We start from the raw sequence: 23,125 nt of genomic DNA, 5'->3' as shown, positions 1-23,125 counted from the left end.
TAACGACCATAAAAAGTCTCCATCGTTCAGGCCCCCCACAAGCACTACACATAATGCTGATGTCTACTAACATCCAGAAGTGGCAGCTGGATACGAAGCTTCAAAATCAATGCAAAATAGATGGAGTAAGATACGTTTAGTTTGGGGCATCTGTTGCTCTGCGGTGCCTCCTAACAACGCCCAGCATCCTTTGAGCTCTCACAGGGTCACAGGGCCGCCTCCAGGGCCATGTGCACACTGACCCACAGGCGTGTGACACAGCCCTGGGTTTTGGCTGACTACTGAGTAGTTCCTGTAGTGATAATGATGTAGCATGTGCATCTATTGGGAATATATAAAATTAGAGAGAATCTCTGTTTGCTTTGGTCCTCTTTCTAGAGTAATTACAGTAACTGCCACTCATTCCTGTGCTGTTGCCCTGATTATTCTAGAGTCACCAGAATAACCTGGCTATTAGCGTTTAGTCATGCTAAGGAACATACGGCAAAGTGACAACTTGTCATGTTGGGATCCAATTTTCACAGTATCTCCGAGCACTTAACTTGAGCAGGGAGGGACATGCCGTCCTTGAAGGCCACAGAGCAGTTTCTAAATTTGCTTCCCCTCTAATTGTGGCAAAAGCATAATGTGATTCTGTTTGGTATTAATTTGATTACTTGCCCCCCAAAACATGCAGTTTGCTAAAGCCCATCAAAAAACTTCCCAAGAGTCTCCAAAGGAGGTGAGTTGATCATGGGCGGGAAGAGAGGTCACCAACATTTCTTGTTCACGTGAAGGATTTTCAGTTTCTTAGGTCAGCACCTGATCTGAACGTCACATCAGCTCTAGCACCTTCTGGGAAGAGTTCTGTAACAAAATGACTTTGAGAGAGGAAGTTCCAACTTGGGCAGAGAATGGCAGATATCACAACACACATACATACACACACACACACACCTATTGGAGATGATGTTTAGGAACAAAACAGACGCAGCAAGGACATCAAAACTCACTCTAACGCTTGGAGGTGCAAAAATATCCCCCCCTGTTGTTTATTTTCCACTATTTGAGGCACAGACATACTTTCCTGGGTTTTGAGAACCTATGATTGTACATATCATGCAAAGATGCTGCTGCTGCTGCTGAGTCTCTTCAGTCGTGTCCGACCCTGCGTGACCCCAGAGACAGCAGCCCACCAGGCTCCCCCGTCCCTGGGATTCTCCAGGCAAGAACACTGGAGTGGGCTGCCATTTCCTTCTCCAATGCATGAGAGTGAAAAGTGAAAGTGAAGTCGCTCAGTCGTGTCCGACCTTCGCCACCCCATGGACTGCAGCCTACCAGGCTCCTCCGTCCATGGGATTTTCCAGGTGGAGTACTGGAGTGGGTGCCATCGCCTTCTCCATGCAAAGATGAGAACAATGTAAAACAAAACAAACTAGCAAAAGTTCTCCGTGAGAGCTGACAGGCTGTGTAGCTTTGCTGGAGAGAAACTGCCGAAGGAAGGGGGACAAGTGCAGCCTGATATTAATACCTGCCCAAGTGAAGTCACTGCGGATGAGGCGACACCTTGGAGAGGCCCGTTTTCCTTGCTGCACATTCCCCTCTCGGCTGCAGTGAGTCTTCCTGATACGGCCTTGGCCCCGATGACTCAGGCAGCAGATCTGAGCGGGGAGGCAGACCCCCCGGCACCAGTCCGGAGCTGGCAGCCCCAGGGCAGATAAGCGGGCATGCCGGATATCCTCCCCACTGAGGGTGGGCCGCTGAGGGATGGGCCGCCGCCTCGAGGGGATAGCTGGAGTGAGAACACAGCAGGGAGGGGGCAGGAGGGGCCGGAGGAGCCCAGGAGCATCTCCAGCTTCCCCAGCACAGCCCACAAGTGCCACGGCTCCTTGCCCATCCAATATCCAGCCAGGGCCAGCCCGGGCAGGAACTCGAAAGAGCGGACAGCTGGGCTGTGGTGTGCATCTCGTGGGAACCAAGAAGGATGAGGCGGGGAGGGAGCAGAGAGGAAGCACAATGTCATGGAGCAATTACCTCCAATTAAAAAAAATAATAAGTTTGTAACTAGGGATTCTCTGTAAAAAAATAAATAAAAGCATATCTGGTAAAAAAAAAAAAAAAGGAAATAGAGTGACCACCATGTGAGGAATTCTCTGTAAAAGAATAAATAAAAGCTTATCTGGTGGGGAAAAAAAAAAGGAAATAAAGAGAGTGATCACCATGTGAGGCCAGGAGGATCCCCAGGTCAAACAATGCAACATCCTAATACATGGATTACTGATTGTCTTCTGTGAATGGATATGGTTTCTTGGAGCATTTTTAGGCTTTACTTACAGACAAGGCGAGCAGAAACTACAGAGTTCCCCTATGCTCTCTTATCCCAGCTCCCCAGCTTCCAATGATTCAATATTTATCCATTGTTATTCACCACAGTCCACAGCTTACATTACAGTCACTGCGTTGTTTGTCTATCCAGTTCAGTTCAGTTCAGTCGCTCATTCGCGTCCGACTCTTTGCAACCCCATGGACTGCAGCATGCCAGGCCTCCCTGTTCATCACCAAGTCGCAGAGCTTGCTCAAACTCATGTCCATCGACTCGGTGATGCCATCTAACCATCTCATCCTCTGTCGTCCCCTTCTCCTCCCACCTTCAATCTTTCCCAGCATCAGGGTCTTTTCTAATGAGTCAGCTCTTTGCATCAGGTGGCCAAAGTATTGGAGTTTCAGCTTCAGCATCAGTCCTTCCCATGAATATTCAGGACTGGTTTCCTTCAGAATGGACTGGTTGGATCTCCTTGCAGTCCAAGGGACTCTCAAGAGTCTTCTCCAACACCACAGTTCAAAAGCACCAATTCTTCAGTGCTCAGCTTTCTTTATAGTCCAACTCTCACATCCATACATGACCACTGGAAAAACTATAGCTTTGACTAGATGGACCTTTGTTGGCAAAGGAATGTCTCTGCTTTTCTGTGGGTTTGGACAAATGCCTGATGCCGTGCATCTACCATTAGAGTCCTACAGCACTGCCCTAAGAGCCCCCGTGCGGCCTCCTCAGCCCTCCCCCAACCCCCAAGCAGTAGCAAGCACTGATGATATCTGTTAACTGATGATAACCTATCTAAGTATTTACCACGTACCCAGGACGTTTCAAGACCCACACATCAGCTTACTCAATCTCACATTGGCTGGGAGGAAGTGATCATTCCAGTCTTCATCTCACGGGTGAGGATGAAACACAGAGAGGGTGTGACTCGCCCCAAGTCACACAGCTGGCGAATGGATGAAATGAGACCCCTGTCCAGCCTGAGTCATCGCCCTGCCTGCCAGGTTGTAGTTCAACTGTGTGCCATGTCTGAGTGTGGAACAGGACAGGAAGGCAACAGTGTCCACTGTCCTGTGCTGGCTACCAGAAATTTAAGATGTTAGGTTAAAAAAATTGTGCTAGCTCTTTACCAGGCAGATCACAAACAATAATGCCTCGCCCATCAACTGCTTCTCTGGTGACACAGACTCAATGCCATAGAATCTCAAGATCGGCAAACATCTGCTGAGCACCTGCTCTGTGCTGGACCCCTCCCAGCATCTGACCAGAATTGTCTTAAAGCAACCCCCAGAAGGAGATGCTGGCATCCACCCTACCCCGCCACGGACCCATGGATGAGGACTGGCCATGGAATGCTTTGGTGATCTGCCGAATCGGAACAGCCGGTTGGTGGCGAGCTAGAGGTGCACGTGCCCTGCTCTGACCGCTTTACTCTGTTAGTCTGGACGGAATTGCCTGGACGTGGTTCCAACTGAGGCAGGACACTCACCGTCTCTGGGCCAAAGGTTTCTATGGGTCCTTCCAACCTGAGACCTCTCCCAGTCTGCGGTTTCAAAGTCCCCACTTGCGTAAGACATGAAAACCAATCTGTTTCAAAAGCTGGAAATCTTGGTTCTTCTCCAGGAAAAAAAAAAACCTGGGGTGTGACCTGGGCCAGGAAGACAGCACTCACAGGGGGCTTCTGTGGTCATCAGCCTGGCCTGGCTACAGGCTGCCCAGGGCTGCCCAAAGTGCTACCAGAAGGCCAGGTGGGCAGTGATGGCCAGGCGGTGATGCCAGCTGGGCAGGGAGAGAGGCCAGGACACCTGGGCCATCTCCACCCTCCCCCTGACCTGGGCCTTCGTGATGCCGGCCCCAGTGGGTCCCAGGCCCCTCACATCCCACCCCTGCTATCGGGAGAGGGGTTGATGCAGCCTGAGCCTCCTCGAGGGGCCCTACCTGGTGGGACCCGCAGACAGGGCTGGGTCTGGCAACGCTCACGTGGTGGAAATGGTTGTGGAGGAAGCCCCGGTCCTTACCCGTGTGCTGTGGATAAGAAAGAGCCAGAACAGGAGAATTCCTTTCAGAGGGCATCCAGTCAACTACCGGGATGGTGAGTGGCGGGTCCTGGGTTCACCAGGTGAAGAGGGAGAACAGGTTGGTACTGCTTTCCCAGTTACTTTCCTCCCCTTCTATGAGGGCTCCGTCGGCCTGTTTGTAAAACGTCCAGATTCTCCTTTAGGAGGACAGAGAGCCCCACTGCCCACTCGGTGGGTGAGGGGAGCTCGCACAGTCCCTCCCAGGCCCGTCCTCTCGGCGGGACCGGCAGCGGAGGCTGCTGCCTGCTTATTTCTGAGACCACACAACCGTCACGCACCTCAGCTACAGGAATTAACCTGCTTCCAAGGCCAATCGATCCACATCCCCTCACCTGCTCCCCACCTGGCCTGGTCCTCCTCGCTCCCCCAGTCCTGACAAAGCCTTTCAGATCTCAAATCAGACGCATTGATCGAGCGCTCTCGGGCCCGACCCCCTTGGCCATCAGAAAACTCATTCTGCCCGAGTCTTTGCACGTCCTCGTCTTGACCCGCCTCTTAGTGATGGCAACGGCAGCCCCGGGAAAACCTCGGCACATCCCCAAGGGGGGCGAGGGGGCAGTCCTCCAGCACCCAGGTGGTCCAGGCCAACTGGACTGCGACTGGGGTGGAGGGGAGGGCGGCTCAGGAGGCAGGCATGATCAGGAAGGTTACTGCCTAAGCCCTTCTCAACAAGGTCCGTGAGCAGGAAAATAAACGGGCGTCAGGTGGGTGTCCTGGCCAGCTCCTGCTCAGCATTGACTGAGAACATACTTTTACCGGGTACTGACCTGGGGCTTCTAATCACCCGAGGGCGATGAGCCATGGGAGCGCCTGAGCAGCCGGGACATGGTGATTCCTGCAGTGATAGATGGAGCTCAAAGTGCCAACAGGGAGGCTGCTCCTACCTCCTGGGGTGGCCGCTCCCCACCTGCCCCAGCTTGGCCAACATGGCTAGCCACCTTGTAGCTTGTTCTGCAAGCTACCCACTTGTAGAGCAAGGCGGTGGGAGGGACAGAAAGGTTTGCTGGTCAAGAACGTTTTCAACATGCTGTCAGGCACAGTTCAAGGGCTGCTGAGTACAGGGCTGAAGCCTCTGGGGGATTACCAAGGCCAGCTGGTGGACCACAGGCCACGAAATCCATGTCTTCAAAGGACAGACCCAAGGTGTGCATGGTGCCTCACCGGGACAGACACCTCGGAATCAGGCCTGCCTTCTCCAGCCGGCACAGGCTGTCCTTCAGACTAACTGCCCCTCTGTTTTCCCTCCTCAGCGCCAGCTCCCCGGCAGAAAGCCCTCCCCAGTTCTACCTAAAGGCAGATTTCCTTAGCTTCTGGTAGAGAGCCTCTGTCCCAGACCGTCTGAGAAAGGCCCAGCTGCCCTCAGGCCCCGGGCTCATGCCCACGCGAGTCTGTTATAACCCCTTCAAGGACTTAATGGCTTTTAATTGGATGGAAAAATGAAATGGCTCAGCCTCTTCATCTTCTGTTTTCTTATCTGTAACCTGAAGATCCCATTACCACCTACTTGGCAGAACTGCTATGACAGCTAATTCTGGGGCTGCCAGGAAATACAGCGCGCGCACCTAAGACAGACTTTCAGATACACAGGGCGAGCTCTTTAAGGTGAGTAGGCTCCAACTGTGTGGGACCTACTTATACTTAAAAAAAAATTTTGTTTATCTGAAATTCAATTTAACTGGGCCTGCTGTATTTCTATTCACTAACTCTGGGCCCAATTAAAGGTGCCTGGCATGTGAGTAGTCCAGAGGTGGTCAATCATGGTGATGTTTGCTCACAGGTCAATCTGGTCCTGGACTAGGAGTTTCTGGAGAGAAGAAGCCTCTTGTTTTCATCTCTGACTCCTCAGTGCCTGAGTCAGTAGCTGCAATGTGGTTCAGGTCAGCTGGTTTTGAATCAAGAGGTAGACGTGAACTCAGTGCTTTCTGAAGGATGATGGTACGTAGAGGTGACTTGTTATCAGTAAAACCCTCCCTTCCTTTTCACTCTTCTGCTGCCTGTAACACGAGCAGGTTTAATTAGGACTAATTCGATAAATATTTGGGGTGCTGCTCACCACCCCCATCCCCGGACCTGGGCTGGAGTTCTCACCATCTCTGGGGATAAAGAGATGACTGGAGGCAGACCTGCCACAGGGGGTCACGGGCCCCGCACAGGGTGGGGAGGTGGCAGTGTGCTCTGTGGTGGGGATTAGAAGGGTCAGTAAAGGTTGGCTGGGTCTGCCCAGCTGAGGAAAGGGATTGAGCAAAAGCACACCCAGGGGAAGAAACAGTGAGCCCTGGGAGGAAGAGCAGCTGGGGTGGGTATTAATTTCCTGTGACTGCTGTAACAGATGACCCCAAACAGAGGAGTGCTTAAGGAAGCATGAATTATTCTCTCATGGTTCTGGAAGTGGGAAGTCTGAAATCCAAGTACCAGCACGGCTGTGCTCCCTCCAAGACTGTGGTGGAGAAACCCCCTTTGCCCTTCCGGGTCTGTGGCTGCCAGCTCTCCATGGCTTATGGCCCCATCACCCAGCTCCGCCATCCTCCAGTGGCCTGGCCCCTCCTCCTCGAGTTTCTCTTAACAGGACAGCAGTGATGGGCTACAGAATCCACGCTAAGTCCAGGCGATCTCATCACAAGATCCTTGATTTAATCACATCAGGAACGACCTGTTTTTCCAAATAAGGTAACCTTCAGAGGCTCCTGAGTCAGGGAGTGGACCCTGTTTCTGAGGCCACCATTCACCCACCACCAGGGGGATGAGTCAGGACTGGCAGGCGGAGCCAGACCATGAAAATTCTCTGCTCAAAGCTGAGGAGTGCGCGGCTGACACTCCAGCCTCAGGAGCTTCTGAGAGTTTCCGCCTGGAAGCGACTTGCTCAGAATTGTGTTCTGAGAAGCAGGCTCTGGAGCTAGACCAGAGGGACCTGGAAGAGACTGGCCGAGAAGGGTGTGCAGAGACCAGGGATCCAGAGACTCCATCCTTTCATCCTGGGCCCACCTACAGCCGGTCCACCTGCTTCCCGACGCACACGGCTCCTTGAAGGTGGCTCAGGCCTCCTCCTAAGACAGGAGAGTGAGGCTTGCCATCCAGGACAAGCTCCACAGCTTTTGTCTCTGCTTTTGTGAGGAAGGGAGGCAGAGCTCAAAACCGTGGAAGCCACAAATCTTTCCTGTGTTGCCCGCATGAAAGGAACCCACCCCCCAACCCTAACCGGTGCTTGGAAGGAGCCAGGGAAAACCGAGATGCACCTTTGAAAGAAAAGTCAGCCAGATTGGTCTAGATGTGCTCAGGGTGTCTCAGGTCCCCCTCCCCTGGAATCACTCATCACAAAGCAGCAAGAGACGCCCACAGGGAATGAAACAGCCACGGTCACACGGGGGCGGAGGGCAGTCTCTGCTTTGCCAGGATTAGACGCTGCCTGGAATGGTCTCTCCATCTCCCCCCAAACCCATTGCTCAGAGATGCCTCCTCTCTGCAGAGCATCCCTAAAACCTCATGAATGTAATATTTTAGGATGATTAATGTACAGACACTTGGAGAGGAAGGCAGGGTGCCCAGCCCTCCTGGTTGTCCAGGGAAGCTTCTCCAACTGGTGACGTGGCCGCGGAGGAAACTCTACTTCAGAAGGAGAGAACCTGCCCTTGCTCCCCGCCGGGTCCGGGGCCTTGGGGAAGGCGGGGGACCCCGAAATGGCCTAACTGACCACAAGCCAGCGGACCCGTCATTCCGAGTGGCCGAGGCCACCTGTCCTGCCCGTGTCCTCACCTGGGCTCTGAGGACGGTGCTGAGTCACACAGGTACTGCTGGAGCGAGACTCTCGTCAGGACGGGCTGCGGCATGCGGGGCAGTGCTAACCGGGTGTGGTGGGAGCTCAGGAAGGGAGGTGCAGCCCGTCCCTGACCTGTTCTGGGGACTGTGTGGTGACATGATGCCCCACCCACACGCTAGCCAAGGCTTCTCGCTGCAAGCCTCCTCCCTCTCCAGGTTGCCGACGCCAGGCCATTTTTTTCCCTCTAACCAACTATTAAAACTATTACATCTGAAACAGCTGAGAAGGACACAGAGCCTGTTTGGCTGGAAGTCCAAGCAGGGAAGAAAATATTCCAGCTCTTGTTTTAGAGGGCTTCCATCCAGGGGAGACCTGAAACCGTTTGCTCAGAGTAACCCCGGGACTTGTGCTCAGACTGCAACCTGGAGGCACCCGCCTCTGTATCACCTCCAGCAGCTGGGACACAGGGCCGTGTGGCAGCCACGGAGTGACGTCTTGGGCACGTTTACAGAAGGGTGCTTCCTGGAGTCGTTCTCCCCACCGTACACCCGGAAACTGCAGCCACGGGAGAACCCAGGGCTCTAGGCGGTGACGGGAGTGAGGGCGTGGTATGTGTGTGTATATGCAAGGCACACCAACAACTGTGTGCACGTGTGTGAGCAAGGTGTGCATGTGTGTGTGTGCAAGGTGCACAGCAATGGTGTGCATGTGTGTGTGTGTGCAGTTGCGTGCACGCATGCAGTGCATGTCTAGTTAGTCTTCAGGTGTGGCTGGGTGTGCACACATGTGCACGTGTGAGCACGAGGTCTCCAGATGTGTACAAGGGTGTTTCTAGAGAAATTCCCCGGGACACACAGGGTCTCATAAAGGCTTGGGCAGGAAGTTTACTGACCCCAGGCCAGAAGTCTGAATCCGCAAGGCTGGGGCTCTGGAAAAAAAGGTGCTGAGAGCAGGTGCCACACCTGAGCTGCCCTGTGGCTGTGGAGAGGACAAAGGTTCTAGAAATTCTTAGTGGGCAACTTTCAATAACCACCCAGGGAGACAGGTGCAGAGGCTGACCAAAGTAGGGCAGTAGGGGAAAGAAGTGAGAGAAGCTTTCTTCCAGAGAAGCGGGCCGGGGCCAGAGTGACAGAGCAAAGCCGCAACTCAGTGGGCTCAGGAGACAACCGCGCCCTCTTGGCCTAAACGTGCTCTCTGGCCATGCCCACTTGAATCCTGTGGTCTCCCACCCAAATCCCTGGATTTTCTGGGAGCCCCCTCCAAGGGGGCAGTGTGATGCTGTACATGGAGAGGGAGCCCTGGGTCCCTAAGCCTCCACCTGGGCTCCTGATACTCTGACCTTGACTCATTACCCAGTGCATGAAGCCCACAAATTATTTTTTAATAAAGTGGAGAGTGAATTTCAGACTTCCCTGTAGGCTCAATGATAAACAGTTCTCCTGCAATACAGGAGATGCGGATTGGATTCCTGGGTCAGGAAGATCCTCTGGAGTAGGAAATGGCAACCCACTCCAGTATTCTTGCCTGGGAAATCCCATGGATGGAGGAGCCTGGCGGGTTACCATCCACCACAGTCTCAGAAGAGTCAGACATGACTTATCAACTAAACGACAACAGAATGAATTCGCGTTATTCCTAAAGTCATGGGCTCATCACAGGAAACTGAAGGACAGGTGGCGGCCCCTAGGCTGAGTGTGTCCTTGGTCCTTCATGGGCCCTGAGTGCAGGAGGCATACCCCAGTCAGAGGCCATCTCCATGGGAACCTGGGCATCAGGTACAAGCTCCCAGACAGGTCTGGGTCTCAGCATCACTGCAGGGGCTGGTGGATGTGCCAGTGGGAGGAAACGAGTTCCTCCACTCCCTTTCCTAGTGAGCTTGATCTGGACGCTCAGATTTATTAACCATTTCGAGGACTGTGGTGCCAGCAAATAGACTGACACTGCCGTCCACCTAATGGTCTCAGTCTTGGACCTAGGGGTCCCAGGAAAGGACTAACACCATCTCCCATTCTATGAAGGGGCGGAAAGTACCCAACGTCTATTTCTGTAAGTTCAGAACAATGTTTTGATGCTTCTCATTCAAAATAGTCAAGAGCTACCCAGACAGAAGTCAGGTCCATCCTGTTGGAATCTAAAAGCGGTTTCTCACTGCCTCAGCTGGGGTCACAGAACAGGAAGGAAAGTGAGTTTCAGGTGGGATCCTGGGCAGCGAGGACACTGGCTGAAGCTGAATGAGAACAGGGACTTATGCTGGGAGCTTCCAGTCCAAGACAGCACACGCTCAACCCCACAGCCCCAGCTGGTAAGTGATGGAGCTTCTGCAGAAACAAGGAGGACTGCCTCACTCCCTCCGAGAGCTCATCATCTAGAAAGGATCCACGTCTGACCAGGGTCTCCCTGCTATTTCAGTGGGAAAGAAATGCCGGTGCCTTCTCATGTTTCACCCTCAAGAAGTGAATCTCCTGTCCAGGTGGTGACCCTGAGGTCCCCTAGGGATGACCCAAGCCCCCGGACAACAGAGCAACAAGGAAGAGGGTAGAAGTGCTAAGGCAGCTGGGGGTGGGCAAGAAGAGGCTTCACGGAAACTCCAGGAGGCGGGCCGAACCATCAGGATTCAGAAGGCTCTGCCACCCTGAAAATTAGACATAGAAATAATCTGCTGCACCTCAGATTCCTCCAGTTAAGAAATCTATTTGTGCTGACAAGCTTTGCTAGCGTATATGCAAATACCTATAAGAAAAGGGAAGAGAACGAAACACTCCCACCACAGAACAATTGTTTGATCAGACTGCTTCCCCCACTTCCTGGAGGTACGGGCTCAGTCAGCCAGTCTCGTCCAACTCTTTGCAACTCTATGGGCTGTAGCCTGCCAGTCTCCTCTGTCCATGGGATTTCCCAGGCAGGAATACCGAAATAGGTTGCCATTTCCTCCTCCAGGGGATCTTCTGTATGCAAAAATGGAACCTGCATCTCTGTGGCTCCTGCACAGCAAGTGGATTCTTTACTCCCTAAGCCATCAGGGAAGCCATGATCTACCCCCTCAGCCTTTTCGAAAATGCTCCCTGCCAAGTCCTCAATGCAGGAGATGCTCCCGATGCGACTCTGCATCGCGCAGGGGCGGCTCCTTTGTGGAGACTCCCCAGGCGCGTGCGAGAAGGGAGCGCCTTTCCTCAGGATATCGCTGAACCTTCTGAACATTGCTCACTTGGAGTCTCTCCTCTTTCCTGACTCACAACCCTCTTTGCCATTAGACCTGTTTCTGCGGCCTGAGAAATGCAGCAGGAAGGAAAGGTGTTCACCTTAGAGTTCCATTCAGGCCGAGCCTCCTGTGCCAACTGGGGCCCCAGAGGGAGAGATGCTGAGCGGTGGTCCGGGACCCCAGAGAGAACCATGAGAAGCGGTAGGCTTATAAGCAGCTGCTCGGGCCTCCCCAGGAGCTTTGTCCGCCAGGGTTTTCCGAGTGGAGGACGGACTTCCTTCCTGTGGCTCCAGGGCTGCCCATCCATCTGAGAACCTCCTCACCACTCAGAATCCATGCTTTGTCGTCTTCAGCACCAGAGCAGCCCCCAGGTCTCACACACACACACACACACACACACACACACACACACCACCCCCACACACCTGCCTGTAGCCAAGGGCAGTTCTGTGGGATTCTGACTGGGCCCTTTCCCATTCCTGTGAAACTGTTGTGATAAAACATTAAGGCATCCTGAGTGATCCTGGAGGCTCCAGAAGCTCAGCCCTGTGCCCTCTGCTCTGGCTCCTTTCTTGATGCACCCGCTGTCCAGGGATGAGGCCTTGTGTCTGCCTCCCAGAGCATCTCCTCCAGTCCAGGCTCAGGCAGAGTGAGGGGTGGTTGAAGGTGCATGGATGGCATTGAATCTGCATTTGGGCTGACCCAGGGAGAGAGAACATGGTGATGCAGTGGAACCTAAGTCTGATATCTGAGCGTGAATTTCCCGCTATCACGTCTGAATTTTTTTAAGGCCAAAATATTTGCAACGAAGCCCTCTCATTACCAAATTAAATAGATATGCCTCTCGTTTCATACAATAGGCATGGTCCTGAGCAACTGCATGAGAAGAGAATTTTTAAAAATCAAATTATATTTTTCAAAGTACTTGGAGAGCTTTCTATTTAAAAGAATCCCACAAGGAATCCTCCCTTAGAAATGAAGAATCCTATTGTAATGCAAATGATCACCTCCTAATTTATCTGTTTTCTAAATTCAAATAAACTCCAGTTTATTCGAAATGGTCAAAGAGCGAGGTCTTGTGGTTAATTGAATATTCATGTTAGTCTGGAATTGCCATATATACCTTGCGTCGATCGCTAATTTTCAAGAAACAAGAATATAATGAAATACAATAAAATACAGTTAACCATGAAAGGATGCAGAATCTAATTACTTTTCCTTTGATAATCCAAAGGCATTCAGGACCTCAAAGTGTCGGGCAGTCATGGGGTCTGTTCATCCCTTTAACCAGCTCAGACCTGAGTTTCCAGAAGGGGATTAGGCTGAAGCTAACTGATTCGGGGAAATGACCCCATAGATTCATTTTTGACATAGGGTCTTCTGAACTTTTTTTTGCCTTCTTTTCTGTTTTTTTTTTTTTAAATCAGAGTTCAGAATATATACATATTTTTTTTCAGGCTCTAGAAATGCAGCCTCCAACTCTGAGGACCGTTCGTCTATGCAGTTGACAGCATCAGCTCAGGTAGGTCCCCTTTTCACAAAGCCAGTCCAATTCAGAAAAATCAAGCAAGATTTAGCTGTTCTTCTCTGCTTGCTATCTAATGAGGTGTGGGAAAGGCCAACAACTCTGGAATATACCAAGCTTACAGGCTGCCTGCCCTCAGAATAGATGGTGATCTTGATTTCATATAATGATGAAGGAAATGATTCGTTTCAAAAGCAAGGCACAAAGCACACATCCCCCATCCCCAAAGCAGTGTCTCGTCCTTTGCTTCTTTCCAAACACCCTTCTGTTCACGCCGCGGGCTTGAACTTGCTAAGTACACTGGAGCCGAAGTGCTTGACGCTTTAAAATCCATCCATTTCCCTGTGGTTTGTTAGAACTGCTTTTCCAAGAAGTCTTGCGACCATACATTCCTATTTAAGCAAATAAGGTTAGCTCCCTTTTGCCACTCACAATTCAACAGTCCTCCTAAATTAATTTTTCCAAAAGTAATTCAAATAAAAGCTTCGTTGCCACTGCTCTTTTCTGAGCCACAAGATTGAATAAGGCATCTGAATAAAAATGTGTATTACAGCCTTCTTTAATATTTAAGCATGACATTCATTGATTTGTTTCTTGTTTTCTGCAAACCTTGACAACATGATAAAATAAATCATAAGAACAAAATATAGTGGTAACATCTTTTATGGACTTCACATAGTCATCAATCTCAAGCTGTGAGTGAATTATCAGTACAGCAAAAAGATCTATGTTTTAAGAGCTCCAACAGCCCACTAGCTGGAGGTTTTTCACAAGCAAACTCAAGGCGAGTGACTGATAAGCATCATTATTATTTTCTGAGAGTCTAGTTTATGGTGTGTTGCAGAGGTGTTGGCATATATGTTTCGGAAGCAAAGGTTTGATCAATTCTAAATAGACATCCACTAACGTATGAAAAATATAACAAGGCTTCCTGCTGAGCGGCGTCGTAGCATCACCCCCCCGCCCCCCGTGTCAGCGTGACAAGCCCCATGTTGTGCTTCTCATTACATTTAATACGGAATTAACCTTTCTTAATGTGATAGACAATGTACAAAACACGGACCAAACGCAAGGCATTTGGAAATACTCCCATTTTATTTGTGTTTTGACTTTCAGCAACATCACTGTAAATACAAAAAGAAAAAGCCTTGAATTATCACATACTAGCAACCTCTCGGACACGTCATAGACAAAAGGGCTGGGGAAAAGATTGTTTCGAAGGTAACCCCGTCTGTAGCTGGTGTTAGGTTGAGTTTAGGATGATGGAAGAGCCTGGAGCCAGTAACACCCAGCACAATAAATTTTTTTTCCCCACCATCATCAGTGCCTTCCCTGGTTGAAACGGTGTCCACACCACAATAGCTGCAGCCCATGACCCAGCTGTTGGTGAACCTCTCATGGGGCCTCTGGACATTAGGAAACATCTGAGAGAGTGTATCCCACGTGCTGCTTTTGTCTGTTAAGCGTTATGTTCATGCGACCTAACTTATGTTTTCATTTCTTTTTTGGAAAAAAAAAAAATCCACAATTTTCTTGGCTGTGAATGCTGGCCCTCAATGGGGCTTAAAGTTTTAAGGGAATATCACCCACAAGGGAAATGCTGGCTGCATCGAATTGAATCGTGACAAACTGCAATGCGAGTATTATTCAGCGAGATTACCCGAATCATTATGAGCATGTTCTCTCAAGCATGTCACAGGGCTGGTGTGGCAGAGGGACCATCCGAAAATCTGAAATCACGTTCCGGAAAGCCCAGCAGATTCCGTTGGTAGACTGGAGCTTTCTATCTGGAAAATGGGTGAACGAGAGCTCCAGAGGCCTGGGGTTTCTGTCCCAGATCACAGGGGTAAATAGGAAGATATTTTCTGATGAACTAAATATATGTGGTTTCCCACAAAGTCCCAGCGTGCTTTGCACTCCATCAACATCACACCTCTTCCCTTATCCCTGGAACTCCTTGAAATACAAGGCCACGGACCACTAAAGCACAGCTGCACTTTGATTGGCTGGACTCTCAGGCTGCCCTCATTTGCATAGGCAGGCACCATTCATCACCTCTTAATTAATTCAAATTGATTATGCCATCCTAAAACATCTCCTCTCCTAGGCACGTTGCATGATCATCACCTACTTTTAGTAAAATTATACTCGCTGTCCCTCTAGTTGAGTCACTGTAGCTCCTGGAGGCTTTTTTCTGTCTCTTCCTTTCGTTATCCTAACCAATTAAAGTCACTATGATTTTCTTTACTCGGCCTAAGAGAAATGCCATCAGTATTATTGCTTGGTTGACATTTTGGTTTTCCATTTGTTAAATTTTATTAGCAATATTGGAAATGTGAATTACTGTATCTTTGCGGCCACAATGCTCTTTTGAGGAGTTCATGCGTGGTTGGCAATGCTATATACATCCACTGTAAACCTTTCAGTATCTGTGTCTCAGTGGGGACTGCTTGGGTACCACTGGATAGGCATTGGGAGAGAAATCACGGTGAGTGCAGAAAATGCCACACCAGTCGCTCCAATGAAACGTGGAGCGTGGGATAGCCTAGGGATCGCTTAGGGATCCCCCAGCCTGACCTGTGTGGTGGCTTCCTGGAGGTCCCCAATTTTGTGGGGCCACACAGTGAATCTTCTGCCCATTGGAGCCCAACCTGGTTGCAAAAACTGTAACAACCACGCAGGAGAGATTATACCCAGTTGGCTGATAAACACTGGTCAATTTAGCTATGTGAGAGTCATTCAGTTGTGTCTGACTCTTTGCAACCCCATGAAGTGTAGCCCACCAGGCTCCTCTGTTCATGGAATTCTCCAGGCATGAATACTGACGTGGGTTGCCATTTCCTTCTCTAGGGCATCTTCCTGACCCAGATATCAAACCCAGGTCTCCTGCATTGCAGGCAGATTCTTTACCAGCTGAGTCACCAGGGAAGCCCCAATTTACCTATAAATACCCATCCTGTTTTATTCGATGCTTTTCATTTCCAAGTCAGAGAACCAGGAAAGAGCTGTAGAGATGGCGCACAACTTGCATGAACAGGCGTAGGGAAACATACGTTAACCAGACCCCACACGCGCAGCACCCACTCCACCACCAGCTCCCACCCAGGCACAACACTCAGTCACTCAACTAGAGGCTGCTTCACCAAGTCCCAGCGCCTCCCCAGCCTGACTTATAACTCAATCATCTATTTTCCTGGGATACCTAATTAACCTCCCTGCAATGTAATTAACTTGCTGAGTTTGGCTGGGGTGTTAGTGTTAGTCGTATCATACTAAGGAATAAATCTTTAAAACTAATATGGGTTGTTGGCTCCATGAGGGCAAGGACTATACTTATCATGTTTATCCTATGTCCCCCATACCTACAAGAGTGTGAGGCATACAGTAGGCTCAGTAAGTACCTGCTGAGGGGATAAACCCATCGGTCACCTGATCCAGGCTCAGCAACCCCATGCCATCTCAACATGCCTCAAGGCATGGCTTGCAACCATCGTTCTCTGGCTTCCAGCCTCTGTGCCTCTACGTCCTCATCCCTGATGCTAGGAAAGATGGAAAACAAAAGGAGAAGAGGATGACAGAGGATGAGAGGTGTGGACGGCATCATTGACTCAGTGGACGTGAACCTGAGCAAACTCCAGGAGGCGGTGAAGGGAGGCCTGGCCGGCTGCAGTCCCTGGGGCTGCAAAGAGTCAACACGGCTGAGCGGCTGAGCAGCAATAGTGCTCACCTCAAAGCGCTGCTCTTGGACTAAATAATTACATGCTTATGTCGTGTGTATTTATATACACGCACACATACACATATGTGTGTAGGGGGACACAGACAGATACACAGAGAGACACCAGCACTTAGCTTGCTCTCAGAAGGAAAGCAACGTATTGTTACTTTTATGTGGGGCTACTGCTTCTCACAGCTAGTGTACATGGCTTTCTGAGCTGACCCAGCTCTGAATACATGAAGATCCTAATGCGGCCAATTTACTATTTCTAGAAAAATTATGGAGGTATTTCAGTGCTTGGAACAGGCCAGTGTGTCTCCAGGCATTTCCAGTATCTTGTCACTCGACACTATGGTACCATTAAAAAGTCCAAACTGAAGAGCCCTCTTGAAGGGTGCGTGATTTCACAGAGGAAAGGATCTACACACACCTTTAATCCTGTGTGTAAATGATATATTAGAATTTTTTTCCATCTGAATACTAATATATAATTCTTTCAGGAGAAAAACCCACGCGCCCCTTCTTATGCAGTGGCCTGAAAAATAATCTATAATATTGCATCAATATTCATTTAATAAAGGAGGAAGTTCGCATAGCTTATGGTACTTCTCTTTGGTTCCCCAGCCTTTCGATATTATCTACAGGAGTCGGTCCAGCAACAACTATGCCTTGTCAGTCATTTAATTAAGCAAAGAAAGCTTGCTATTCATTTTATTTCTGTGTATGTTAATGTTAAAACTAATAGAAAACAGCTAGTAAATTGTCCCCTGCATATATTGGACACAGCAACAATTACTCTGGCAGAGAAGATATAATAAAAGAGGAAATTTTAATAGTATCTTTATTCCATTTATTCTCTTGGGCTTCTGTTTCAAGGTACTGTAGAAATTAACAATTATTTCTTCTCATTGTTTTTGATGATCTTTTTCTATTATCCTCCTACCCGACTTAAAATAAAAAAATAATTTAAACTTACATTTTTTTATTCAATTTTGTGGTGCCCTGAGATTTACATTCCAGGCATGAGGAGGAACTGAGAAAAATCAGAAAATCACCCAGAGTATTCCCTTCCCGTTCCTCTGACAACTAGTTAAGGCTGTGCCAGTCAGTAGTACAACTGAGATTCTCTTGATTTCAACTCAGAAATTCACATAATAAAAATAATTATCTTGCACATCACTGTATTGACAAATATGTCTGTCTTGTATTTATGAACGTCTGTCATATGGTCTATCTAAATAGTTGACATAGCTCTACTCCATAAAGCAATTAACTCGGTTTATATGGCAAATTGTCTAAGGATTTCTCCAGAATGCTTGGGGAAATCTACAAACTAAAATATTCTCCAATTTATTGACATGCTACCACACTAAAAAAAAAACTAGGCCATCAATAACCAGCTTTCTTTGAAATCTGGGATCTTATTATAAGTGTAGGGACTAAGAAACCCCTGGCTTGAATGAAATAAAGACTGATTTTGTCTTATAAAAAGTACTTCTGATCGTTGGCAGAAAAACGCATGGACATGATGAATAAAAATGTGCAATCAAGACAATATTAATTAAAAATGGAAAGTTTTTCCTGCTGAAAATCTCATCAGAGCCACTCCTGAGACCCTGGAACATTTTCAGTTCAAGTCATATTTGGTTTTCTGTGGGATTGCTCAGATTCTCCATGGAGACGTGTAGGTTCACTGACCCTAGGGGGTGTCAGCCCATGTGACGCTCCTTTAAATCCAGAGCCATGAGTCTTCCCAGGTCCAGTAAAATCAACCAGCCTGGAAATGTGCAGGGTGACCGCATACCTACTATTTCCTAAGTGTGTTATTTTTCTACTGTTGCATAACAAGTCACCACAAATTTAGCCATTTAACACACATTCATGAGCTCACAGTTGCCATGGGTCAGGAATCCAACCAGAGCTCAGCTGGAGTCTCTGCTCAGGGTCTCAGGTTGCAGTTAAGATGTCAGAGAGTCTGTCTGATAATGGAGGTTGGGTGCCTCTTCCAAGCTCATGTGGTTGTTGGATTGTTCCTTGTGGTTGGAGGACTGAGGTCCTAAATTTCTTGCTGGTTGTCAGTCTTGGGATATTCTTGGTTCCTGGAGCACCGTCATCTGGCAGTGACCTTCTTAGGGACATTCTGGCAACATGACGACTTATTTCTCAAAGCCACAGGAAGGACCAGGCCCCTCTTTAAAGGGCTTTCATCTGAGTCACTCGGGAGAATCTCCCTGCAAGTCACTCAAAGCAAAGTTGACTGGGGACTTGAAGCTTCACCAAAGCCAGTACTCCAATCACAGAAGCAGCATCCAGTCCCATCCGTAGGGCCTGCCTACACTCAAGGAGGTGGTTACATAGGGTGGGGGTGGGGAGATTAGGCCCTAGGGGTTGGGAATTTGGTGGAGTGGGAACATCTTAGAATTCTACCTGCCTCAGTAAAAGGAACCCAGAATATGAATGCCATATGAACCTAGAAAAATTATCTAAAACCTGTGAATTTATCTGTAATTTGCCTTAAATGGCTGGAATTTTCAGAGATATAAATAAATCCAAAAGCAATTATTGCTGTGCCTGTTATTTCTAAGGCCACCTAGGGGAATCATCTTAAATGAGCTCATCTCCCACACCCCACCTCCCCCTGAAACAGATCTTTGCTCAGATAATTATGAAAAACTACAGCAAGTACACTTCTTAGAGACAGAATATCAGGAAACCTCAGCTTCTTTCACTGAAGGTCCGATTCCAGCCAGGGATCCATAGACTTGGCTGTAAGACAGAGAGCAGGAGGCGTGCGGCTCTGCTGGGCCCAGATGTGGTCGGGAAGGACTGGCCCTTCCTTGCTCTGCACCTAATCAATCACCTTGACAGTCTCCACCAACTCATCCCCAACGTGACTAAGATCTCCCATCCCAGCTATCCTGGAGGGTCTACATTTGAAATCTCACCCTGTTTGCAGCCAGTTACTAACCTCTGGCCAGTGTCTGTATCTCTCTCTCTTTCCGGAGTTAGACTGATGCTTAACTCAGGCTGAACCCAACTAATCACTGTCTTACAACTAATTTACCCTGTCCCTTCCCTTAATTCCACTACTCTTATTACAGTCTGTGAGAGCCTGAAAAAGGCCTCCCTAAACATCCCCATTCTGCTCCCCAGAACCTATTAATACATCTGTCACTTTACAGAGTAAATGGAACTTTGCTGGTGGGATTAAAGACCTGGAGGTCGGGGCGAATCCCAGAGTACGCAGGCAGGCCCTCCACGCAATCACAAGGTCCTTCTCAGAAGGAGAACCAGGAGGGGTGAGGCGGGGACCCAGAGGCTGGAGTGACTGAGGACGGGCGTGAGCCGAGGGATGTAGTAGCTTCTGGAGGCTGGAAAACGCAAGGCGAAGACTTCTCCTTTTGAGGTTCAGAAGGAGCCAGCCTGTTCACCTTGACTGTAGCCAGTCGAGATTGATTTTGGGTTTCTAACCTCCAGAGGTGTCAGACAATAAATCTGCCTTGTTTTTTTCCACATTTTCATTTATTTCAGTTCAGTTCAGAAGAGTTGCTAAGTTGTGTCTGAGTCTTTGCAGCCCTATGGACTGCAGCATGCCAGGCTCCTCTGTCCTTCACCATCTCCCAGAGTTTGCTCAAACTCATGCCCCTCGAGTCAATGATGCCATCCAACCATCTCTACCTCTGTCATCCCTTTCTCTTCCTGCCCTCAATCTTTCCCAGCATCAGGGTCTTTTCTAATGAGTCAGCTCTTTGCATCAGGTGGCTTCAGTTTCAGCATCAGTCCTTCCAATGAATATTCAGAGTTGGTTTCCTTTAGGATTGACTGATTTGATCTCATTGCTGTGCAAGGGACTCCTAAGAGTCTTCTCCAACACCATAGCTCGAAAGCATCAATTCTTCAGCATTTTTAATAAATATAAATTCTTGGAGGGTATAGCGTCACACAGATTCTATGTCCCATGGCCTTAGCAGGAAGGTTACTTTGGGATTTGGCACAGATCCTGCCACTGTTTCCATGAGCATGAATTATCTCTCCCCAGATTGCTCTGCTTTTGTGGATTTTCTGCCAGGAGTTGCTGTGCTGTTCTTTGCTCTATACACATAAGCACATCTCTTGCTTAGGCAGAATATAGTTTCATCTCGAGCATATACACCTTCAGCTTTCAGGAAAGATGTGTGCTCCCTCTGATTCCAAAGACCCCACCTGTAACCAGCAAAAATGGCCCTTGGACCACAGCCTTCCAGACTTATCTGTCGTTTTGGAAGTCCTGTTCCCAGAGGCCTCCACAGCATCCAAGATGGCTAAATGAGAAAGGCCTCTGCCTTGTTTTAAGTCACTAATTTTTGGTAACTTGTTCCAGCAGGAACTGGTGCAGGTGGGGAGAAAGGCCTTGCTCAAGGCCTCTGGATTGTCAGGACCCTGTCTCTCCACAGACAATCTTTGTGTGAGCTGGTCTTGGCTCTGTGAATTGGGCCATCTTTTAAAGCCCAGGACACATTGAGACTAGACCCAGAACAAAAACGAGTCATCACCCAAGGGGCAAGAGTACCAGCTGTGTGCTGAGCACCAGTCATGTACCAGCCTGTATAGGAAGGCAGGAGACATATTGTTGTGATCTCAGCCAGCATCAGAGCCTTCTGTGTCCCCACCCCTTCTGCAGGAATAATTCCACATGATATGTGAATTTGTCTAGAGAAAATCATACCTGACAAAGTTTCACTTGCTTTAAATGATGAATTTAAAAAAAAGAAAACAGAAAGATTGGGGTGTTAGTATTCATTTCATAATTCAATCAATACACTACTCCTGATGATAGAACCAAATTAGAACATTAGATGCAATATTTAAATTAAAAACGTAACCAGCAGAAACAATATTAATGGTGATATCAAACATAGGGAGAAATTAGTGAGATGGGGATAGTGAGAGTTGACATCTAGCTGCAGCAGGGGCGTGATCACTGTTAAAATATTGAAATAGTTCCAGAGAACTTGGTAAACAGTCACTGCTCCTGTCTCCTCCCCTCCCCACCGCCCACCACCAGTCCTTCCACTGGATTGAAATCCCCCAATTCAGCAACTAACGGGTTAACAGCTGACCCGTCAGCACACCTGTGGAGCCCAGCACCTTGGACAGTGCCAAGCCTGATGGCTAATGCCTGGCACACTTGTCCTCAAAGACTTTCAATGTCACCCCTGAGTACAAGTAAGTAAAATCCTTACCCTCCACATTAACGTATCGATTTATATTGTACAGACCTGATAAATCAAGATATGCTTGTAACTAGAATTATAGGCATGTTACCTTCACATATGAAGGCCAAGTGGGAAGGCAGAGAGGACAGGGAGCAGAACGGAGGGGAGGGGCAGGGTGGGGAGCACTGCTTTCCATCCTCAAGGCTTCTGAGCTATTTATTACCATCTACATGCTTCCCTCTCGTAAATAAACATTAGACACCTCATGTTCCCCAAGTCCCAGATCATGCTCCTCTTCCAGGCTGTGGACGAGGACTACACGTCTCAGGCTCCCTGCAGCTACACCAGGGCCGTGGGGCTGGGCATGTCCTGTGATCAAGATAAGTGAGCGCCATCCATGTCTTTAAAGTGTTCTGCTCAAAGCAATGTGCTCAGTCACCCAGTCATGCCCTACTCCATGCGACCCCACGGACTGTAGCCCACCAGGCTCCTCTGTCCATGGGATTCTCCAGGCAAGATTACTGGAGTGGGTAGCCATTTCCTGCTCCAGGGGAATCTTCCTGACCCAGGGATCAAACCTGCCTTGGCAGGCATATTCTTTACCACTGAGCCAGCTGGGAGGCCCCACTCAAAGAGTCTCTTCCTGTTGCAAGATCACCTGCGTAATGGAGGACTATAGACCAGTTGGTCTGAGAGCAAAATATTTTCTGTCCCTTGCTTAGTAGAAGATAAAGAAGTGTAAGTCACCATATCCAGAAGGAGCGACCTATGTAGCCACCTGTCCCCATGTTCTTGGGAACCTTCCAGAACTTTCCATAGTAGACGCTGGAGAGAAGAGGGAGAAAGTGGAGAACACAGCCGAGCCTGGGATGTAGCAGGGACTCAGGGACAGGCAGCTACAGTTTAACCACCCAAGGAATAGGTGTTAGGATCAAAGAGTGTCTCTCTTCACAGTCCTGGCAGACGCTGATGGTCCCGAGCCCTGAGAGGCAGACATCAAGCCCACAGCTCAGCCCTGATCCTGTAGAGCCTCAGGGCGGCTGCGGAGGCTTTGCAACCCACAGTTCTGCTAAGGGGAGCTGCCTCCCAGTAACCTGGGGTTGCGTTTACTGAGAAGCACGAGGCCACTCTTCATATATTTTTAATATTCTAGTTATCATGCAAAATCTCATCGATGAGAAAGTTTAAGCAGTGTGCAAACAAGGCAGCCTGCCGAGCCACGTTAAGATACCTAGCACACCATGTCAACACGACAAGCCTCACGTCGTGTTTCTGATTATATTTAATAACACTAAATTAGCTTTTCTTCATGTAACATATTGTGCCTGTGATGCTATTTGTTTGAACTAAAAAC

Source organism: Bison bison, unplaced genomic scaffold (assembly GCF_000754665.1).
Source record: "Bison bison bison isolate TAMUID 2011002044 unplaced genomic scaffold, Bison_UMD1.0 scf7180017864456, whole genome shotgun sequence".
NCBI lineage: Eukaryota > Metazoa > Chordata > Mammalia > Artiodactyla > Bovidae > Bison > Bison bison.
This window is presented reverse-complemented; position numbering follows the sequence as displayed.